This window comes from Serinus canaria, chromosome 6 (genome assembly GCF_022539315.1).
Source record: "Serinus canaria isolate serCan28SL12 chromosome 6, serCan2020, whole genome shotgun sequence".
NCBI lineage: Eukaryota > Metazoa > Chordata > Aves > Passeriformes > Fringillidae > Serinus > Serinus canaria.
Genome location: NC_066320.1, coordinates 25,952,229 through 25,968,901, shown reverse-complemented (window position 1 = coordinate 25,968,901; position 16,673 = coordinate 25,952,229).

Below are 16,673 nucleotides of genomic sequence, written 5' to 3'. Positions count from 1 at the left end.
CACCAAGCCTGTTGTCATACAAGGGCTTTATTTTAAACTAGTCTTGATTCTTTGAAGCTTTGGAAGTAATTCAAGGAGTCTGAGGCTTAGGTAAAGATGAAGCCCACACAAACCTGTTCAGCTGAAGCTCAGTGTCTCTATAAGAGCTAACAACTGGAAAGCAGTTGGAATCTAATACTTGTTAAATTGAGTTAACTGGCATGTTTTCACACAATACAACCTATGCTGTGTTCTCTTTAAATGTGCTCACTGATGAGTGACTGAACATGTGTTTGGGTGGAAATTGAAGCTGTGTAGGTATCTGACTAATTGATCTGTAGGTGCTAAAAGTAGTTCAGTGTGAGGTGCAGAGAGCACCGAGTTCATTTCTACAGGAGGAAATGAGGTGTTCTCAGTGCTGAGAAAAGTGCTGTTTTTTCTGGTACTGCTTGCAATTAACTTTACCACTCAACACAAAGGTGTGATTAATGAAGAACATGGTCAGAAAATCTGGTTCAAAGGGGAAAGCTGTCTTTGTGCACCAGCATTACTCACCAAAACTGCAGGAATCTTTGAAGAGGCTGGATGAGGGCAGTATTTTCTTGCTGAAGAAACAAAATAAGTGTTGTGATAAGGTGGAGTTGGGTGTTTAAATTAAGCAAAGAAGAGAAAAGTCACTCTCTACAGCCAGGTTTGGAGGTAAGAGGGGGAGAATGTGGAAAATGGCTGCAAATTGACAATAAAATCAAGACTGGCCCAGAGCTCAAAGTCAAGAGGAGGTCTGCAGAAGCTGAAAATGTATGTCCATCCCTTTTTTTTTTTTAATGCTTGTTTAGAGTGTGATGGGGACATACATGGAATTGAATCTCAAGGTGTAACTTTGTGTTAGACCTGTGTGGTTCAGCTATTTCTCATGTATAGTTTTGGAAGAGCTGTGTCTCATCTGGAGCTGTGTCTGGGAAGCAGAGTTCATGCCCACGTAAGAAGAATGAAGAAGCTGCAGGGATTTTTAAGGTACTCTGACACAAGGAGGCCACTCTATCTGTACTTGGATTTGAAGCAATTTTCAGAGCATTGTTATGGTAAATAGGAATGTAAGCAGTACAGATCTGAAAGCTCTCACATCATAAAATGCAGAGTGTATGAACAAATTGTCACTAATTTAATTTTTCTTGTTGTTCTGACATGTGGAAAAGCTCTTCCCAAGCACTTCTAAATGCTCATGTTCCCCTCTCCCATAAAATTGGCTTTTACAGTCCTGAATCTCTTGATCTTAGAGCTATTAGAAATACACAGTTTTTGCAGTATCAGATCAAATAGAAGCTGTGGGAATCCTGGCTATCACACAGAGCTGGTCACATGAGTTTTAATTACAAAACAGCACCAAAATCTTGTCTGAAAACCTTTCTCCTATGTCTCAATTCACTCCAGGAACTCAAGGTGACCAGGACCATACTGTCAGCTGCAGTCAACCTTATATACAAAAAAGAGTTGGAATTTTCACCCAGAAACTCAAGGGGAAAGGAAAGCTTAACTCTCCATCTGTGCAGACCTGATCCCAGAGCTCCTGCCCTGGGGTGGTGATGCTGGTGGGTGGGTGAGAGGACTGAGTTTGTGCCAATGGGCAAGATCTTTAAATAAGTGCCTCTCCACAGGTTAGAGAAGGGCTTGGAACAGGGGAGGTGTTCACCCACCTGCTGGCCTGGTTCCCTGTGCAGCACCCTGAGCCACAAACACCAGAGTGAGCCAAGGCAGAGCAGCTTTGGGCTGGGGCTGAGCACAGCAGTGAGAGCACAGGAGGGAGTTGCTTACCTGAGCTGCTGATTTCAGTGGATTTTCCTCCTTAAGAGGATTATTCTGGTCTTTGGTGTTTCTTTCTCCTTCCCCATGTTTGAATTTAAGCAATGGAAATTACAAAGTCATATTTCCTACTGAACCACTGTCTTCCCATGAGATAGGAGAGTTGGTTTGCTCTTAGGGTCAGAAGAGACACAGTTATTCATTAGGATTAATGGCTGCTTAAAGTGGTTGGTAAATGCACAGAATTTTGGGGTGCTGTCTGCACAGAATCACCTTCTTTAAGTCACCCCTCAGTGTGGGAGAGAATGTGATCATTTGAAAATTAATGTAGCAGACCTACCATCCTTGCTCTTTCACCTTCAAACACCTTTGTGTAGTAGCAGGTTGAAAGACCATTTCTGGCAATTATAGTTACACAGAGTAAATCTGCTGAGATAAAGGTCTAATACAATAAGAAACAATGATGAGGATATGCATTATGCTCATTGAATGGGAAACATTCCAATGAGTATCACCAGGGATTCTTGGCTCTCAGTCTAGAGGAAAATTTTGGAAGGAAGGAGGAAGATTGTGGTTTTGCAAAGTACCTGTTTGAAGAGATGGTTTCAAGATAAGTAAAATAAATTATTGTAATGAATATTTGAACAGGAGGCATTTATCACAATTGCTGTGAAAAGGAAGAAAAGAAAATGCTGAACCTTCCAGGATAGTTCTCAGTTCTCCAGTTTATGTCTTTTGGCATCCATTATTCATGGGGTGTCCTACATTCACCCTTCCTGCAAACTGTATTCACTCTTTGCTCTTCCCCTGTGCTGCATTCCAAATTTGGCTTTTTTTTTTTTCTGAGGTACTGCCATAGCATGTACAGTACACAAGGCTAGAGAACTTTAGAAATATAATTGACCTCCATGAATTATTTACAGAAAGGCCCAAAACTCACTAACTCCAAGCAAAGAGGAATGGGGAAGAATATAGGTGTGGTATAGAGTGATGGAGGAAGCCCTGACTAGTGTTGATTAATTTATTAGAATCCACCTTCACTGTGGATCTGTTCCCTCTTATGAGTTCTCTGAGCTTGGGGAAGTCACATCACTGTCATTCAGTGTGGAGAGGTGTCCCTCAGGTCTGCAGAGTGGCTGAGACCTTTCATGTCTTTGTCAGTGACACAGTGGGACTGAATGCCCCTGCAGCAAATTTGGACAGGCTCCAGCAGTGGGTCCTGGGCACCTCAGGAGGTTCAACAAGGCTGAATCCAATGTCCTACACCTGAGTCAGGGCAATCCCTGGTTACCAACACAGGATGAACAGAGGGAGGGCAGCCCTGCCCAGAAGGACTTGGGGGTGCTGGTGGTGGAGAGGCTGGACACGAGCTGGCAATGTGCACCCACAGCCCAGAAAGTTCAGTGTCCTGGGCTGCATTGAAAGAGACCAAAGCCAGCAGGGTGAGGGAGGGGATTCTGCTGCTCTTCTCTGCTCTAGTGAGACCCTGGAGTGCTGCATCCAGCTCCTGGATCCTCAGCATAGGAGAGAGATGGATCTGTTAGAGTGTGTCCAGAGGAGGACATGAAAATGGTTATGGCATGGAATGCCTTTCCTATAAAGACAAGCTGTGAGAGCTGGGGCTGTTGAGCCTGAAGAAGAGAAGCTTCTGGGAAGAGCCTTACTGCAGCCTTTCAATTCCCTAATGTGCTTATAAGAGAGATGGGGACAGGTTTTATAGTTAGCCCTTTGCAATAAGGTGAGGGGTAATGGCTTTGAAGTAAAACAGGGTAGATTCAGGCTGGATACAAGGAATAATTTTTTTACATGGGAAGTGGTGAAGCACTGGAACAAGTTGCTCAAAGAGGTGGCAGATGCCCCTGGAAACATTCAAGCTGAGATTGGATGGGGCTTTGAGTAACCTGATCTAGTTCAGGATGTCCCTGCTGTAGGAAAATTGGACTAGATGGTCTTTAAAGATCCCTTCCAACCCAAACTCTTTAATGATTCTCTTTTATTTAAAGTGAACTGAAGAAGAAACCCATTGAAACAATGGGTGTATGGTTTTGCTAGCATAAAAGCATTTACTGGCTTCCCAGAGCATTTACAAAGAATGTCCTGGTTATTCAAGACCTAGATGACCATTTCTGGAAATAGCTTTGGACTTGCTGCTAGGATCCCAAGACCTTGGTTTATAATGCTTGACTGGCTCTGCCTCATTGACTTGAATGCACTCTAAAACAGGAGAAGGTGCTGAGCTCAGCTGCTCTCAGCTCAGTGCTGTCTTCAGATGGAGGCACTGATGTGTGCATGCCCATGGGAGCTGACAAAGAAAGGGAGAGATCCTTGAAATCTGGTGGATGCTTACTGTCATTAGCACTTCTGTTGCTGCCTCTAAGACCAGAAGTAATGTTGATATTTGACACAGCAATAGTTTTTTTTTGAATGCTAAGCTTCACCTTTAATGTCTCAGGGCAGCCTGTGTCTATAGCAATCATCTCTTTGCTAGAAGTCATTTCAATGTCTATCACTAATGCTATTCGAGGTATTTATCCTATTACTCTGGATATTTTTTATTGTAGAGGTGTTCTCTGGAATGGTTAGCACACTGATTTGATAAAATGTAATACATGCTCTCTTCTGACTGATTGTTGTTGTCACTCACTACATGTTTGCAGCTCCTTCAAGGCTCAGCCCTCTGAAATCTGCCAGGCAGTGCCTGGAGCTTCTGGCTGCTGACTGCCAGCTTTCATCAGCAGTGAGCAGAGAGAAAGCTGCCCTTTCCCAAATCACTTTACTGGCACTCCTGTTGCTTACATAATTTGTTTCTCTTAAGTGTTCATCTCTTTCTCTGGTGATCAGAGAGCCAGCAGCCTGTGCTGCTCAGTTCAGCTGCTGATCTGTGAACTGCTGAGTGCTCCAGGTCTGAACACAACAAACACCAAAGATTTCCTTCGGCTGCCTCACCTTTCACATAGCAATGCTCACAGGGTTAGATAATCCCTTTAGTCTAAAGAGGAAGGAGATTTAAGCATATTCTCCCTCATACAAATACAGTGATGTTTATGGGTATCTGAGTTGAGTGGTCTTAACAAGACCAGATTTGTGTGTCCTGGAGTCCAACAGCTATTTTTCCCACATAAACCCCCAAAAGCCACCCTTACTGAACTCCCACTTCCATTACTCCCAAACAATTCCAAACACTTCTCTTTCCACCCTATCCTTTCCCCCACAGCTTACTAGCACTCTAATTATGATCCTGTAAGAGGAAGATTCACTCAAAGCCCTCGTGTTCTGTGTGCATTCAGGTTATCTGAGCATAACAGAACCAGTTCTTTTAAAGGGGTGGAATTCAGGTAAGAAAACAGCAGTGATCAGGCTCAGACAACAAATTCAGGTTTTGTCCCGTTCACAATTGTCATCCAGTTAATTATAAATGAGAAATTATTTTAATTTTACCCCTATAATTCAGATCCTGCAACTTTACCCTTGTTAATTTCAAGGACTTGTGTGCTTAGTTAGGAAATATTTTATATCTGATGGGACCCTATAGGAATTGCAGCTAGAGAACAACTTATTTATTTTATGTATGGCTTTTCCTGCATGTTTTGGGAACTGGGGTGGGGTAGATTTTGTCTTTGTGAGAGCTGCCACCTTCTCCACCTTAGATATAATATCCTATTTCTCTTTGAGTGGACCCAGAACTCATCAATGGATGTCAACAGCACCCTATCAACCCTTCCATTGCTTTTCAAATAATTTGGTCCTAATCTCACAAGTTTAGCCAAGTACTGTGGAAAAAAATAAGGCATACAAAGAGAGAGAAAAAGAAACTAAATGTGGTTAGTGAGAAGATATATCTGGATACAGATTTGTCAAGGGGTCTAAGGGTATGAGGTTAGTTCTGTGTGAAAGTAGCAGTGCACAACCTTCCTGTTTCAGCCTGAGGTGGATGCTTATCCTGGTGGGGGTTAGAGGCTGATTCTGTTCAAAACTCCTTATCTTTGTTATGAGTGCTACAAGGACACAGCAAGATATTTATCTTTCTGCCAAACCTTTCTGGAACATTGCAAATGGCTGTCTTCTTGTCAAGTATCAGAGCCAGAGTTGGCCCGAGAAAATCCATCAGAAACCCAAAGTGCAGTGGATTTCTATATAAAGCTTGTCAAAAGTTGCCATCAAAGTGCAAGAAGGTCATTTAAACTTGTATTGCTTTTCTTTTCTATGGTATGCATACTTAGCTGCTTTTAATTTACTTTGCCCTCTTCCTTATTTTTGCTGTTTTTCACGCCCACACTGGTTTTTATGATTTGATAAAGAACAGGCTGTTCTTACTGGAAGTGGAAAAAACAGGCTTCTTTTACTGGAAAAGGGAGGTAAAAGAAGGACTATCCCTGCCTTCCCAAAAGGGAACCAGAAAAGTTCTAACAAGGTTGAGTGGCAAGTGCCTGTATTGGGGATGATTGACCAAGATTTCAAAAAGAAAGAAAATGAAAAATGATTTAACTGATTCTATTTTTAAATCCACAAACCCATGGAAAATAGCTGCTACTTGTTATTAAAATATATGTCTATTCATTTTAATGTGTCCTTTTGGGAGAAGTTGCAATTCTTCAATTTTATACAAGTCAACATGTATATTTGTAAAAGAGAATGACCTGGATACTGTGGTATAGCTAGTTTCCTAAATTAAAAAAAAACCCTTTTGATTAGTTTTAAACTGTCACTAATTGTGCAAATGATACATTGTGAGAGATGGTTTGAAAAATTGTCAGTTTGTGCAGCAGGCAAAACTGGATGTTCCTAACAATAGGGAAAAGGGATGAGTGGAAAGAGAGAGCTGAGACTTGATACAGGAGCAGGAGGACTTCACCATCTTAAATGTTAGAATATGAGCATGGCAAAATAATTCTATGTTAGTAAAAGCAAAGTAACGAACATGAGGAAGAATATTCCCTTAACTGAATGTGTGCATTGGTGGGCTTGGAATGAAACACTGTCATTCAGAAAAGAGATGGTGAATGATGTTTTCAGTCAGGAAAAGAACTTGAAGGCCAAATGAAATAATGTGGAAGGTCTGAACAAAAATAACTTTCAAGGCACTGTCAGCAATATAATTGTGTTCTGTGTAGAATGTGCTTTGAAGGCCAAAAATACAGACGGTTTGAAAAGGCCATGGAAGTAAGATCCATCAAGAGCTCCTAAGGAGAGGATGGCAATGCAAACTCCTTGTGCTGGTTTTGGCTGGGGCAGAGTTTTCTTCTAAGTAGCTGGTATGAAAAATTACATTTTGGATTAGTGTTGATAATAAAGATATTTTTGTTGCTGCTGAGCAGTGCTCCCACAGAGTCAAAGCCTTTCTGTTCCCCACTCCACCAGTGAGCAGCCTGGGGGTGCACAAGGAGCTGGGAGGGGACAGAGCCTGGACAGCTGAGCCCAACTGAGCACAGGGATACTCCAAACCATGTGGCACCCTGCTCAGTATATACAGCTGGGGGAAAAGGAATGAAGGGAGGGATGTTGGGAGTGATGTTTGTTCTCCCAAGTGATCAGTTCATGTAATGGAGCCCTGCTGGCTTGGAGATGACTGAATATCTGCTGATGGGGGAAGCAGCAAATGAATTCCTTGTTTTGCTTTGCTATGTGCATGGCTTTTCTTTATAGGTTTGAAGTGTCTTTATCTCAAGCCATGAATTTTCCTGCTTTTACTCTCCTGATTCTCTCCCCATCCTTTTGATGGAAGACTGACTGAGAGGCTGTGTGGTACTTAGGTGCCAGCTGGGGTTAAACCCTGAGAATTCTGCTCCCAAGCTTTCCCAAACAAGGTTTGCTGGGAATGTAGATTATGCACCACTAGGTATAAAGCTGCTTCTTCAAGCATGTGCTGGGGGTTTAGTACTTAACAAACACTCGAGTTTGTTACAAGCGACTGCTAGAAGGTTAAGAGCCTCTTTTGTTTGCAAAAAACCAAAAAAAATAGCCAAACTCAACTTTCTTCATGCATGGGATATCTGGGAAAGGTTAAATACTGTGTGTTTTCCCAAGCTGAAATGTGAAAGCTCTTTGGGAAGATCAGTGCAACAAAGGAAGGACAAATCCTCAACACAGCTGATTAACCTGGAGCTTTGCCAGGACATCTATGTGTGTACCTTTTCCATGCCATAAAACCAGGTTAGGGAAGGGCAGCTTTCAGTTTCAAATGACAGAGTTGCAGGCTTTTACCTTATTTCTGTGCAGAGAAACAGTGAGAATGTAGAACTTTCCCAATCAAGCTAGAATGATTTTAAATTATTGTCATTCATCACCACTTATGGTATCATATGATACCAGCAGCAGGAGTGGAAATAAGATCAGAGCCCCAATTCTCCTCATGTGATAAGACACAATAGTGGAAAAGACTGGTGCTTTTGGTATTTGAAGGTGTAAGGAGGAAAGTCTTTGAGGTTTAACCCAAAAATGAGGGGAAACTTGGAAAAGGGTAGCTGTGAGAGAAGGTAGAAAAAGAGTGTAATTAAAAAATGTCCAATGTTAGCAGAAGGGTCTGAGTAGAAGATCTTTTGAAGGCATTCCTAGTAGGAAGAAAATGGTTTTCTAGCTCAACATTCCTTTTCCTTGGAAGTGAACATTTTAAGTGAGATCATGAAAGACATCATGGGTAAAGAGCCTCACATTTCAGAGGTCAGAGCTGAAGAATGGAGGAAACTCATTGCAGGAGGAACTTTCCTCAGTCTCTGACATTTTGATGCAGAAAGTTAACAGATGTCTTTCTGGACAAGAAAGAATTACATGAAAGTTTCACAAATCCCAAGAAAAATGGAGACTTGAAGGGAACAGCTTTAGTAAGAGATAAAGTGAAACAACTGAGAGGTTATTTAAAAATGATGAGTATTCTTTCCAAGGTGTAAAAAGGATTCTACATTACTGTGGTAGCAATAATACAAAATGGCTTTCTGACTGACAGAGAGGTATTGTCAGCAGAAGAATAGGGAAGTGATTTACTGACTTTTTTTTCTTTAGTTCCAAAACTTTTCTTCTGTCAAATGTCAGTAGAAAATATCTTTTACAGTATGGTCAGTTAAAAAAAAAAAGTTGACCAAAAGGATGATAAAATAGAAGGGTTTCTTCCCTGCAAGTGAATTATTTCTCAAAGCTTTAACTTGCTTCAAATGCAGGACAATGCTTTATTGTCATCTGTACTTCCCCCATCTCAGACTTTGCAGCTCAGAGTTCAAGGCTGTCTGAACCTCCTCAGCAGTGTGACATAAGGGTTTTCTAAGAAAAAATTCCTTCTTGAATTGTAGCATCCTGTTTGATGGAGAAAATGTCCCCTCTGATTCTAAATATATTCTTTAGTGTAGAAATGACCACAGCTGACTAACTTTGGGTGAACAGTTTGCAACATCTTTTTTGTTGGTGGGAACAAAAATGTACTTTTATTTTTAGTCTGAATACATTGTCCTGGCAAGGAAACAGCCTGAGAACCTGAACTGGACACTGAGTCCTGACTCTTTCTGATGATGCAAGAAAGTTCCCATTTAGAATAATTCCTTCAGCTCTCTAGTCCTCATTCATTCCTTTAATGTCAGGATGATAATACCTGTGCCCTTCCTGCCTGTTCCTCTGCAAAGCAGCATGAAAATACCACCCTGTGTAACCAGCTCTCTTCCATTCCCTGCTGCTGGCTGGGGATGGCTGACTCTTCCTTTTCCAATGAAAACTGAGTGGTGAATGCTGTCCTTCCTTACCTCTCTGCCTGCAGTGGGCCCAGGATAAACCTGAGGAGGGGAGTCCAAGCACTGGCATGGATTGCTGCCCAAATAACCAAAATACAGAAACAGAGCACTTGTGTCAGCTTAGAGGGAAAGGTTCTCCTCATAGTCTGGTCTAAGCAGGTCATTGTCAAATTGTGGTCAGGTTTATTGGCTTTTGCTGCCTCCCTGCTGCAAGGCACAGAAGGGATTCTTGCTGGCTTTGTGCCTTCAGAGGCAGGAGAGTTATTCAATTAGCAAGGCAGGGTGTAGCCAATGGGCTTAAAAATTTGTGGGTGTTGGGCATGTGGGAAATCAGGAATCACATCAGAACAGCTACTCAGAATTATCATAACAGAAGTCATATAATTTTTTTTTTTCATGGAAAAAAGTTTCTTTTGAGATACTTGAAGACCATGAAATTTTAACAATACAAGGTTTATCATAGTGCCACTGCATTATAAAAGATTCTGTGCTTTTCAACATTACAACCATTCTATTATGTGAGAACTATAAATCTCTACTGGAAAAATCATTATTGCACAACTTTAATGAAATATTTCAAATAATTTTTGGAGGCATTTCAGAATCTTCTGCTGCACAATGATTTAATCTCTATGTTCTGAGATAGAGAGGAAAGGATTTCTTTGCGAAAATGAAACTTTCCTACTAGAAAGTTTATCGAACTCTTTATCTCCACATGTCTGACTAGGGCAGAAGTCATGATTCCCTGTCTAAATCATCTCCTTCTGGTGGACAAAGTTCTAAATAATACCTTGCATTTTAATGTTTATAAAATTCAGAGCTGTCAGATCTCTCCCTGTCTAATCTTGTCTGGAAGATGTGTGACCCTGAAAACCCTTCTGTTGTCTCTTTTGTTTTCCCTCACTTCAGAGAGAAAGGGTTTTGAAAAGTCGATGACCCATTGTGCTAACAGGTTGCTGACTGGCATTAAAATAAGATTGAGATTTTTGTCTTCATTTAAAAATCTTAAGAATCTTGCTGAGGTTTTGAATATTTGTGAAATATCTTGAAGACAGTAAAACCATAGAGAGAGGAGTTTTACTTAAAACAACTTCCCTGTCTTAGAAAACCACCCTTCCATCTTATACAGCCAGTGGTGCTGCCAGCTAGAAAAGTAATTTATTCTGCTTCTCCCTGCCAAAAGAACTTCCTGCATCACACAGAAGGTTCTAGCTCATCTAGCTGAATGTATACCTGGAGCACTGAGAAGTTGATGACCAAAATTTTGTCCTGCTCATGAAATGAGTTTTCAAAATTAAAGTACCGTAAAACATTAAAAACCTCCTAAAGAAAACCATTAATTATAAAAATAAAGCCAAACTAAAAAACTGCTTGAGTCTCAATAATACTCAAGATTACCTTTTGTGAGGCTTGAACTGGAATGTTTAATAACTATAAAGTGTAGCAGTACTTTTGCTAATAGGCAATAATCTTGTTTTGAGTTTTAAATATTTTTATTGCTACTGCTTAGGCTTTAGACTGTAATTAGAGAAGCTTAAATCTTCCTCTGTGTTTTGGAGTTGATATTTACTCTGCTCCAGAAATAAATTCTAATTTCTACAGTTGAATAAATTTCTAATTTCTACATAGTGTAGAAATAAATTTTCTAATTTCATTCAGTTTGGGATTCTGGAGAAGCATTAGGATAGGATTTTATAAGAAAAACCTGAATTCAGGTGACTGTGTGTCTTTTTCTGGACAACTAATATTGCAATAAACTCTCTCAAATTTGCTTCCTTTGAATTTTTTGCTCTTGTTTGAGCACCCAACATCTGCTGTGGCTGCAAACCCATGCTGAAGCCTTTTAGCTGTTTGCAGTGTGATTATCTCCAGCTGTGTATAAAGAATGAGAGAGAGCTTAGGCAAGGTCCTGGTGAAAGAACTGATATTTGTCACCAAGAGATATGTGCCTGATTTCTAGGTGACAGCTGAATGTAAATTATTTTATTTTACCCTTTATTTTTCCTTGCATTGGAAATGGTGCAGGGATTATGAGAGGACCCACACATGGCTGTCAGAACCATCATCACAGAATGGTTTAGGACAGAAAGCACCTTGAAGATCCATTAGTTTCATGAAGATTCATTCCCTGCCATGGGCAGGGACACCTTCCACTGCTCCAGGTTGCTGAAAGCCCTGTCCAGCCTCTACTTGAACATTTCCAGGGCTGGGATATCCACAGCTTCTTTGGGCAACCTGTGCCAGGGTCTCCTCCTGTTGTGGGAAGGGGAATCCCAAGGTGCAGCCCCCCAGATCTGCAGTTTGAGGAGTTTCACAGCTGGTGGGGGCAGGCAGGGTGGCAGTGAGGTGAGCTGAGCAGAGAGGGCTCATGGACAGCTGCAAGAGCTCCTCTCCCAGCACTGTTAATGGAGGTGGTGACATCTCTGCTCAGTCTCCTGGCTTTTGAGCATTGCCTTTGTCCTTTCCCAGGGCCCCACAGACATCTGGTTTCCAACAAGCTGAAAGTTTAACTGGAAATGACTTCTTTTAAGTTGGTACCAGAAAAGTCAAGAAAACATTATCATATTTAATTTCTCTTATTTCACAAAATGAAGTTATGTTTATAAGAATTTTTTTTTACAATTATAAAATTGAGATGTTTTGTTCTCAATGGACACAGTTGGGCAAAAGTTGGCCTGTGCTTGGGTAAAGTAAAATCTTACAAATCAGTAGTAAATAGTCAGAAAAATGAAAACAACCCCTTATCAGGTTTTCTACTTTGCTGAACAATAAATAACCTCATAGAGTGGAGTATTATTCCCCCCATTCTTTTCATTGTACTTTTGAACTAAAGAATGCACTCATACTATGCACCCAATTACACCACTGCTGACTTACATGGCATTTTTCTGGGTAAACAAAGCCAGTGAATGCATGGAATATACTTAAAAGCTATTCTCAGTGGTGGGACATTCTCTCCTCCTCCTCCACACTCCACTGCATCAATGGACATGGTCACACTGTGGTAATTACATTTTTTTCTTACATTTATTTATTTAAAAAAAAAAAACAACTAGGCAAGCAGAGGGGGCCCTCCTGCTCTGTTGCCTAGGTTATTCCATGGGCTACCAAGCAGCCTGAGGTCTGTCTGCAATTGTGCAGTAAAGCCACAGCACGAGGTGAGGAACCCCACAGTGGCCTCAGCTCCAGGAATGTCCCCAACCACACTCTGGGCTGAGTTTTGCCCTCTGCCACTGCCTAGTGCTGGGAGTGAAGCAACTGTCTCTTGTTTCTGTAACTAAACTGCAAATAACAAAGTGGTAATTGCCAAGCCCAGGTGATGCTAAAAAATGTGTGAATTCTGCCCAGGCTGACCCTGGAACACAGAGGAGCTGTGGCCCCTTGCCCTGATTGAGGAACTATTTCACTGGTGTGTGATGAAGATGCACTTTTATGTGTGTATGTCTTTTGAAACTGATTTATCATCTCCCTCTGCCCTTCTAGTAAATTACTCTGGCAGCCCAGAGTGCCTGCCAAACTTTCCAGGAGAGGTTGTGAGGGAAACTGCTGGAGGTGGATGAGGCCAAGTCTGTGAGGGGGAAGGACTATAACAAAGGAGAACCTGGTCTGTTTGGAATCCTGTTCAAGGAGCCCTGGATCTGCCCTCTGAGGTGGCCTCAGCCCCTGGGGAGGGAGCTCCTGCCCTGTCCCTTGCTGTGCTACCCTGTCCCTGTAGCAGTGACTGGGGTATCCCTTCCCAGAGAGCAGGAGGGGTGAACTGCAGGAGAGAAGGAGAGTGTTGGCTTTCTCTCCAGGGTGGGGGACAGGGAGGAAGCCTGGGGAGGAATATCAAGTGAGCATCAGTCTGTAACCATAGGAGCAATTGCCTGTACCTTCCTAGCCACTGTTTTCATTAAAGTCATCTGTGCTGGGTGTTTCACTTCCTCTCTACTGCTAATTTATTTCATCATTCAGAACTGCTTGTTATTAGCAGTCCTTGCCACCAGCGGACTTTTCCATCTGCTACTAAAATCTGTGTTCTCTTTGCCATGCTGCCCTAGAGGTGAGACCCAGGGGTGCTGCACTTTGACCAGGGACAAGGGCTGTGACCTCCTGGATCATCACACTTCTTCTGGAAGGAGCTGGCTGTGCTCATCCAGCTCCCTTTGGGTTGTGTTGTATGGCCGTGGGGAAGGGGGTGGAAATCATTAAATGTGATAAGGAATAACTTTGACTTTGCTGTAGTTCTAATGTATCAAAGCCATCTTCAACACCTTAGAGGCAGATGGGAAAAGATGATCAGATGCTAACAAGCTGGTAAATCAACAAGAATAAGAGCTAATTAAGTTGTAACCATTATGCTAATAGATGCTGCAATCTAAGCAGAGCTGAGAAGTTGCTTTCTATCAGAGCTTGAAAGAGCCAGGAGATTGTCCTGTTGGACTGGGCAACAGGGGCTATGGACAAAGCCAGACTTACCAGTATTTGCCATTTTGGGTAAGAACCTTGCAAAATGGAGGTAAGATAGTAAAAAAGTATCAAAGGATATTTCTCACCCTTCACTACCAGACTTGCTGCCTAATCTAATTATGCAGGTATTGGTCTGCTAACTTATGCTCCCATGGGAACAGCAGTCAGTAATGTAAATCTGATCTGTTGCTGTATTGCAGTAAATCCTAGAATTTTTAGCAGAGATAGTTCATATCTCCCTTTAAACAAAACCAAAATGACAACAAAAAATCCAAATCCAAGAATAATAACAATAAAACGCCTCTTACCAAAACAACCCAGATCTATGCAAAACCACCACAAAACTAAAAAAAAAAACCAAACAACCCCAACTGCCCAAACCTGTTAGCACTATGGATGTGAAGGTACCATCTGTGGGTAACTTAGACCTCACCTTGCAAATGCATGCATAAATGGATCTTTATCACTCAGAAACAATCTTTATCAAACTGACTTTCCCAAGAGAGGGGGAGTAGGTGAATTTTGGTTTGTTTTCCCAGAGGAGGTGCTCCCCTGAGGACATGGTGTCTCTCTTGGACCACAGCTGCCAGCACTAAGCTGCTCTGCAGGGCTTGAGGAGGAGCTGGGAGGTACAAGCAGCAATTAAACCCACAGCTCCTGGGGTGATTAGGTTCTGCTTTCCTCCCAATGATGCACAGTTTTGGAGACCTCTGACTCATGATAATGTGGGAAGCTAAAAAGGCAATCTTAGCTCCTTCAGGTCATCCTCTGTTTGCCTTGCACAGTAATAGCAGCCTATGATGTGCTCAGACCTAAATGTGGGAACGTGGGATGTGAGTACAGCTGGACTGAAAAAATAATGGTGGTTGGATGTTCATGTTATCTTTTTCCATCCTGGAAACCATCAGTGGGAGTCTAATGACTTGTTTAGAAGATTGCAGGAGACAATTGCTAAAGCAATCAGCAAATATGATTATAACGTCTCTAGACTTTCTATCTTAAGTACATTTGGAAGTGAAACATCTCCAAAAAAGCAGCAGAGGAGGAAGAGAGCATTTTTCCTAAACCAAAAATTGTCAGTTATTTCACTGTTAGTTATTCAGTATTTCACTCAAATTGTACTTTTAAATGTTGTTTTTATATTTTGTTTTGCAGCTGTAGTTAAATAGGTTTTGAATGAAAGAAAAGGGGAAATGAAATGTATGTGTCTTGCTTGGAGGGAGAATTCTTGGGTGTAAATAATGAATGAGAGAGACTTCAGCAGAAAAATGGAGGGTTTTGGAGGCCTCAGAATTGGTCTCCTTTCATATCATTAATAAAAAATGAACTATTGCAACAGCCAAAGTGCTTTGTATAGTCACAGGGTAATTTAGGAAGTGAAGCTTTACTTTAGACAAGTGAGAGTTGGAGTTTGGTTTCTCTTTTTGGTTTGGTTTTTGTTGTTTTGTTTTGTTTTGTTTTGGTTTTTTTTTTGTTGGTTAGATTTTTTTTTACCAGATCATGTGCTATTTGTGTCCTGGGTTAATTTTTCAGCTGGGCAAGTGCTGCTGGGCTGGTGCATGCAAACCACAGCTGTAAAAGGGTTGTGATTGCAGCCAGGATGAGGTAGAAGAGTCTTGTTCCCTCCACTCTCACCTTTCACAGCCACTGGGCAGGGAAGGGTCAGAGGGAGTTGTTTGCTGACCTCTGCCAAGGCAAGGAGAGAACATTCAAACAGCTGCTCAGTCAAATCTGAAATAATTGCTGCACAGATGATACCTTTCTTTTGGAAAGGTGTTTGCTTTACCTTAAAAGATCCCTAAAAGGAGTATTGCCTTTGTTGTTAGGTGGCATATTTGATTATTTTCTTGAAGCAGCTGGATAGTTGCTATCAGCTCTGCATGGCTGAAATTTGGTAAAAAAAGGTCTTGAATAGTCAAACCTTCATCACAAAGCAGTTTCCAGGTGATCAGGAGGCTTTCACCTGTTCTGTGCCATCACATCAGTGCAAAACAGGTGGAGTGATTGCCCAGCAAAGCAGATCATCACATTTATACTCTGGTATAATAACCCTACAAATGAGTGCAAAAATACAGATGGTAAATTAGGTCGATTAACAGGAGCTTTGTGCATCTCTTAAACAAGAGACTTTAAAGGCAGTAACAAATTTCAATAAACTAAATAATAGCCAAAAAATCTACTTATGAGCTTTTAAGCATGATGCCTTTCCAGTAGAGTACTCATCTTCTGTTAAAATGCAAATTTTGACTCATCACTTGGGAGAGTGGTGAACACCAGAGGAAATACTAGAGGCAACTAAATGTATTGAGTTCATTAAAATACATAATCTTCTAATAAAAAGTAGTATTGTCTCAGGGGGGCTGTATATGTTAGCTTACTTCTCTGTGAGAAAACTCTTGCCAAGAGTTTTTAGTGATACAAAGGGAAGTGGAGGAAGACTTGTAGATCTCATTTGAGCTTAGACCTTTTAAAACTTACAGAATTTTCATGTACTATCTCACTCTTATTGCAGTAAGTGTCCTAGGGGGTGATTTTTAGAAATTGTTTTTCTAACTGGCAAAATAAATATGATTTTTTTCTTATTGTTTCTGTCAAAAATGGACTTTGGAGACAGAAGCTCTCTCAATCTTAAAAAAAGCAAAAACTTTCATGCTGAAAATTAGATCTACAAAGAACAAGTTTTCCCCACAGAAAATGCTGATGTGTTTAGCAATACACACGTAGGCATGCACA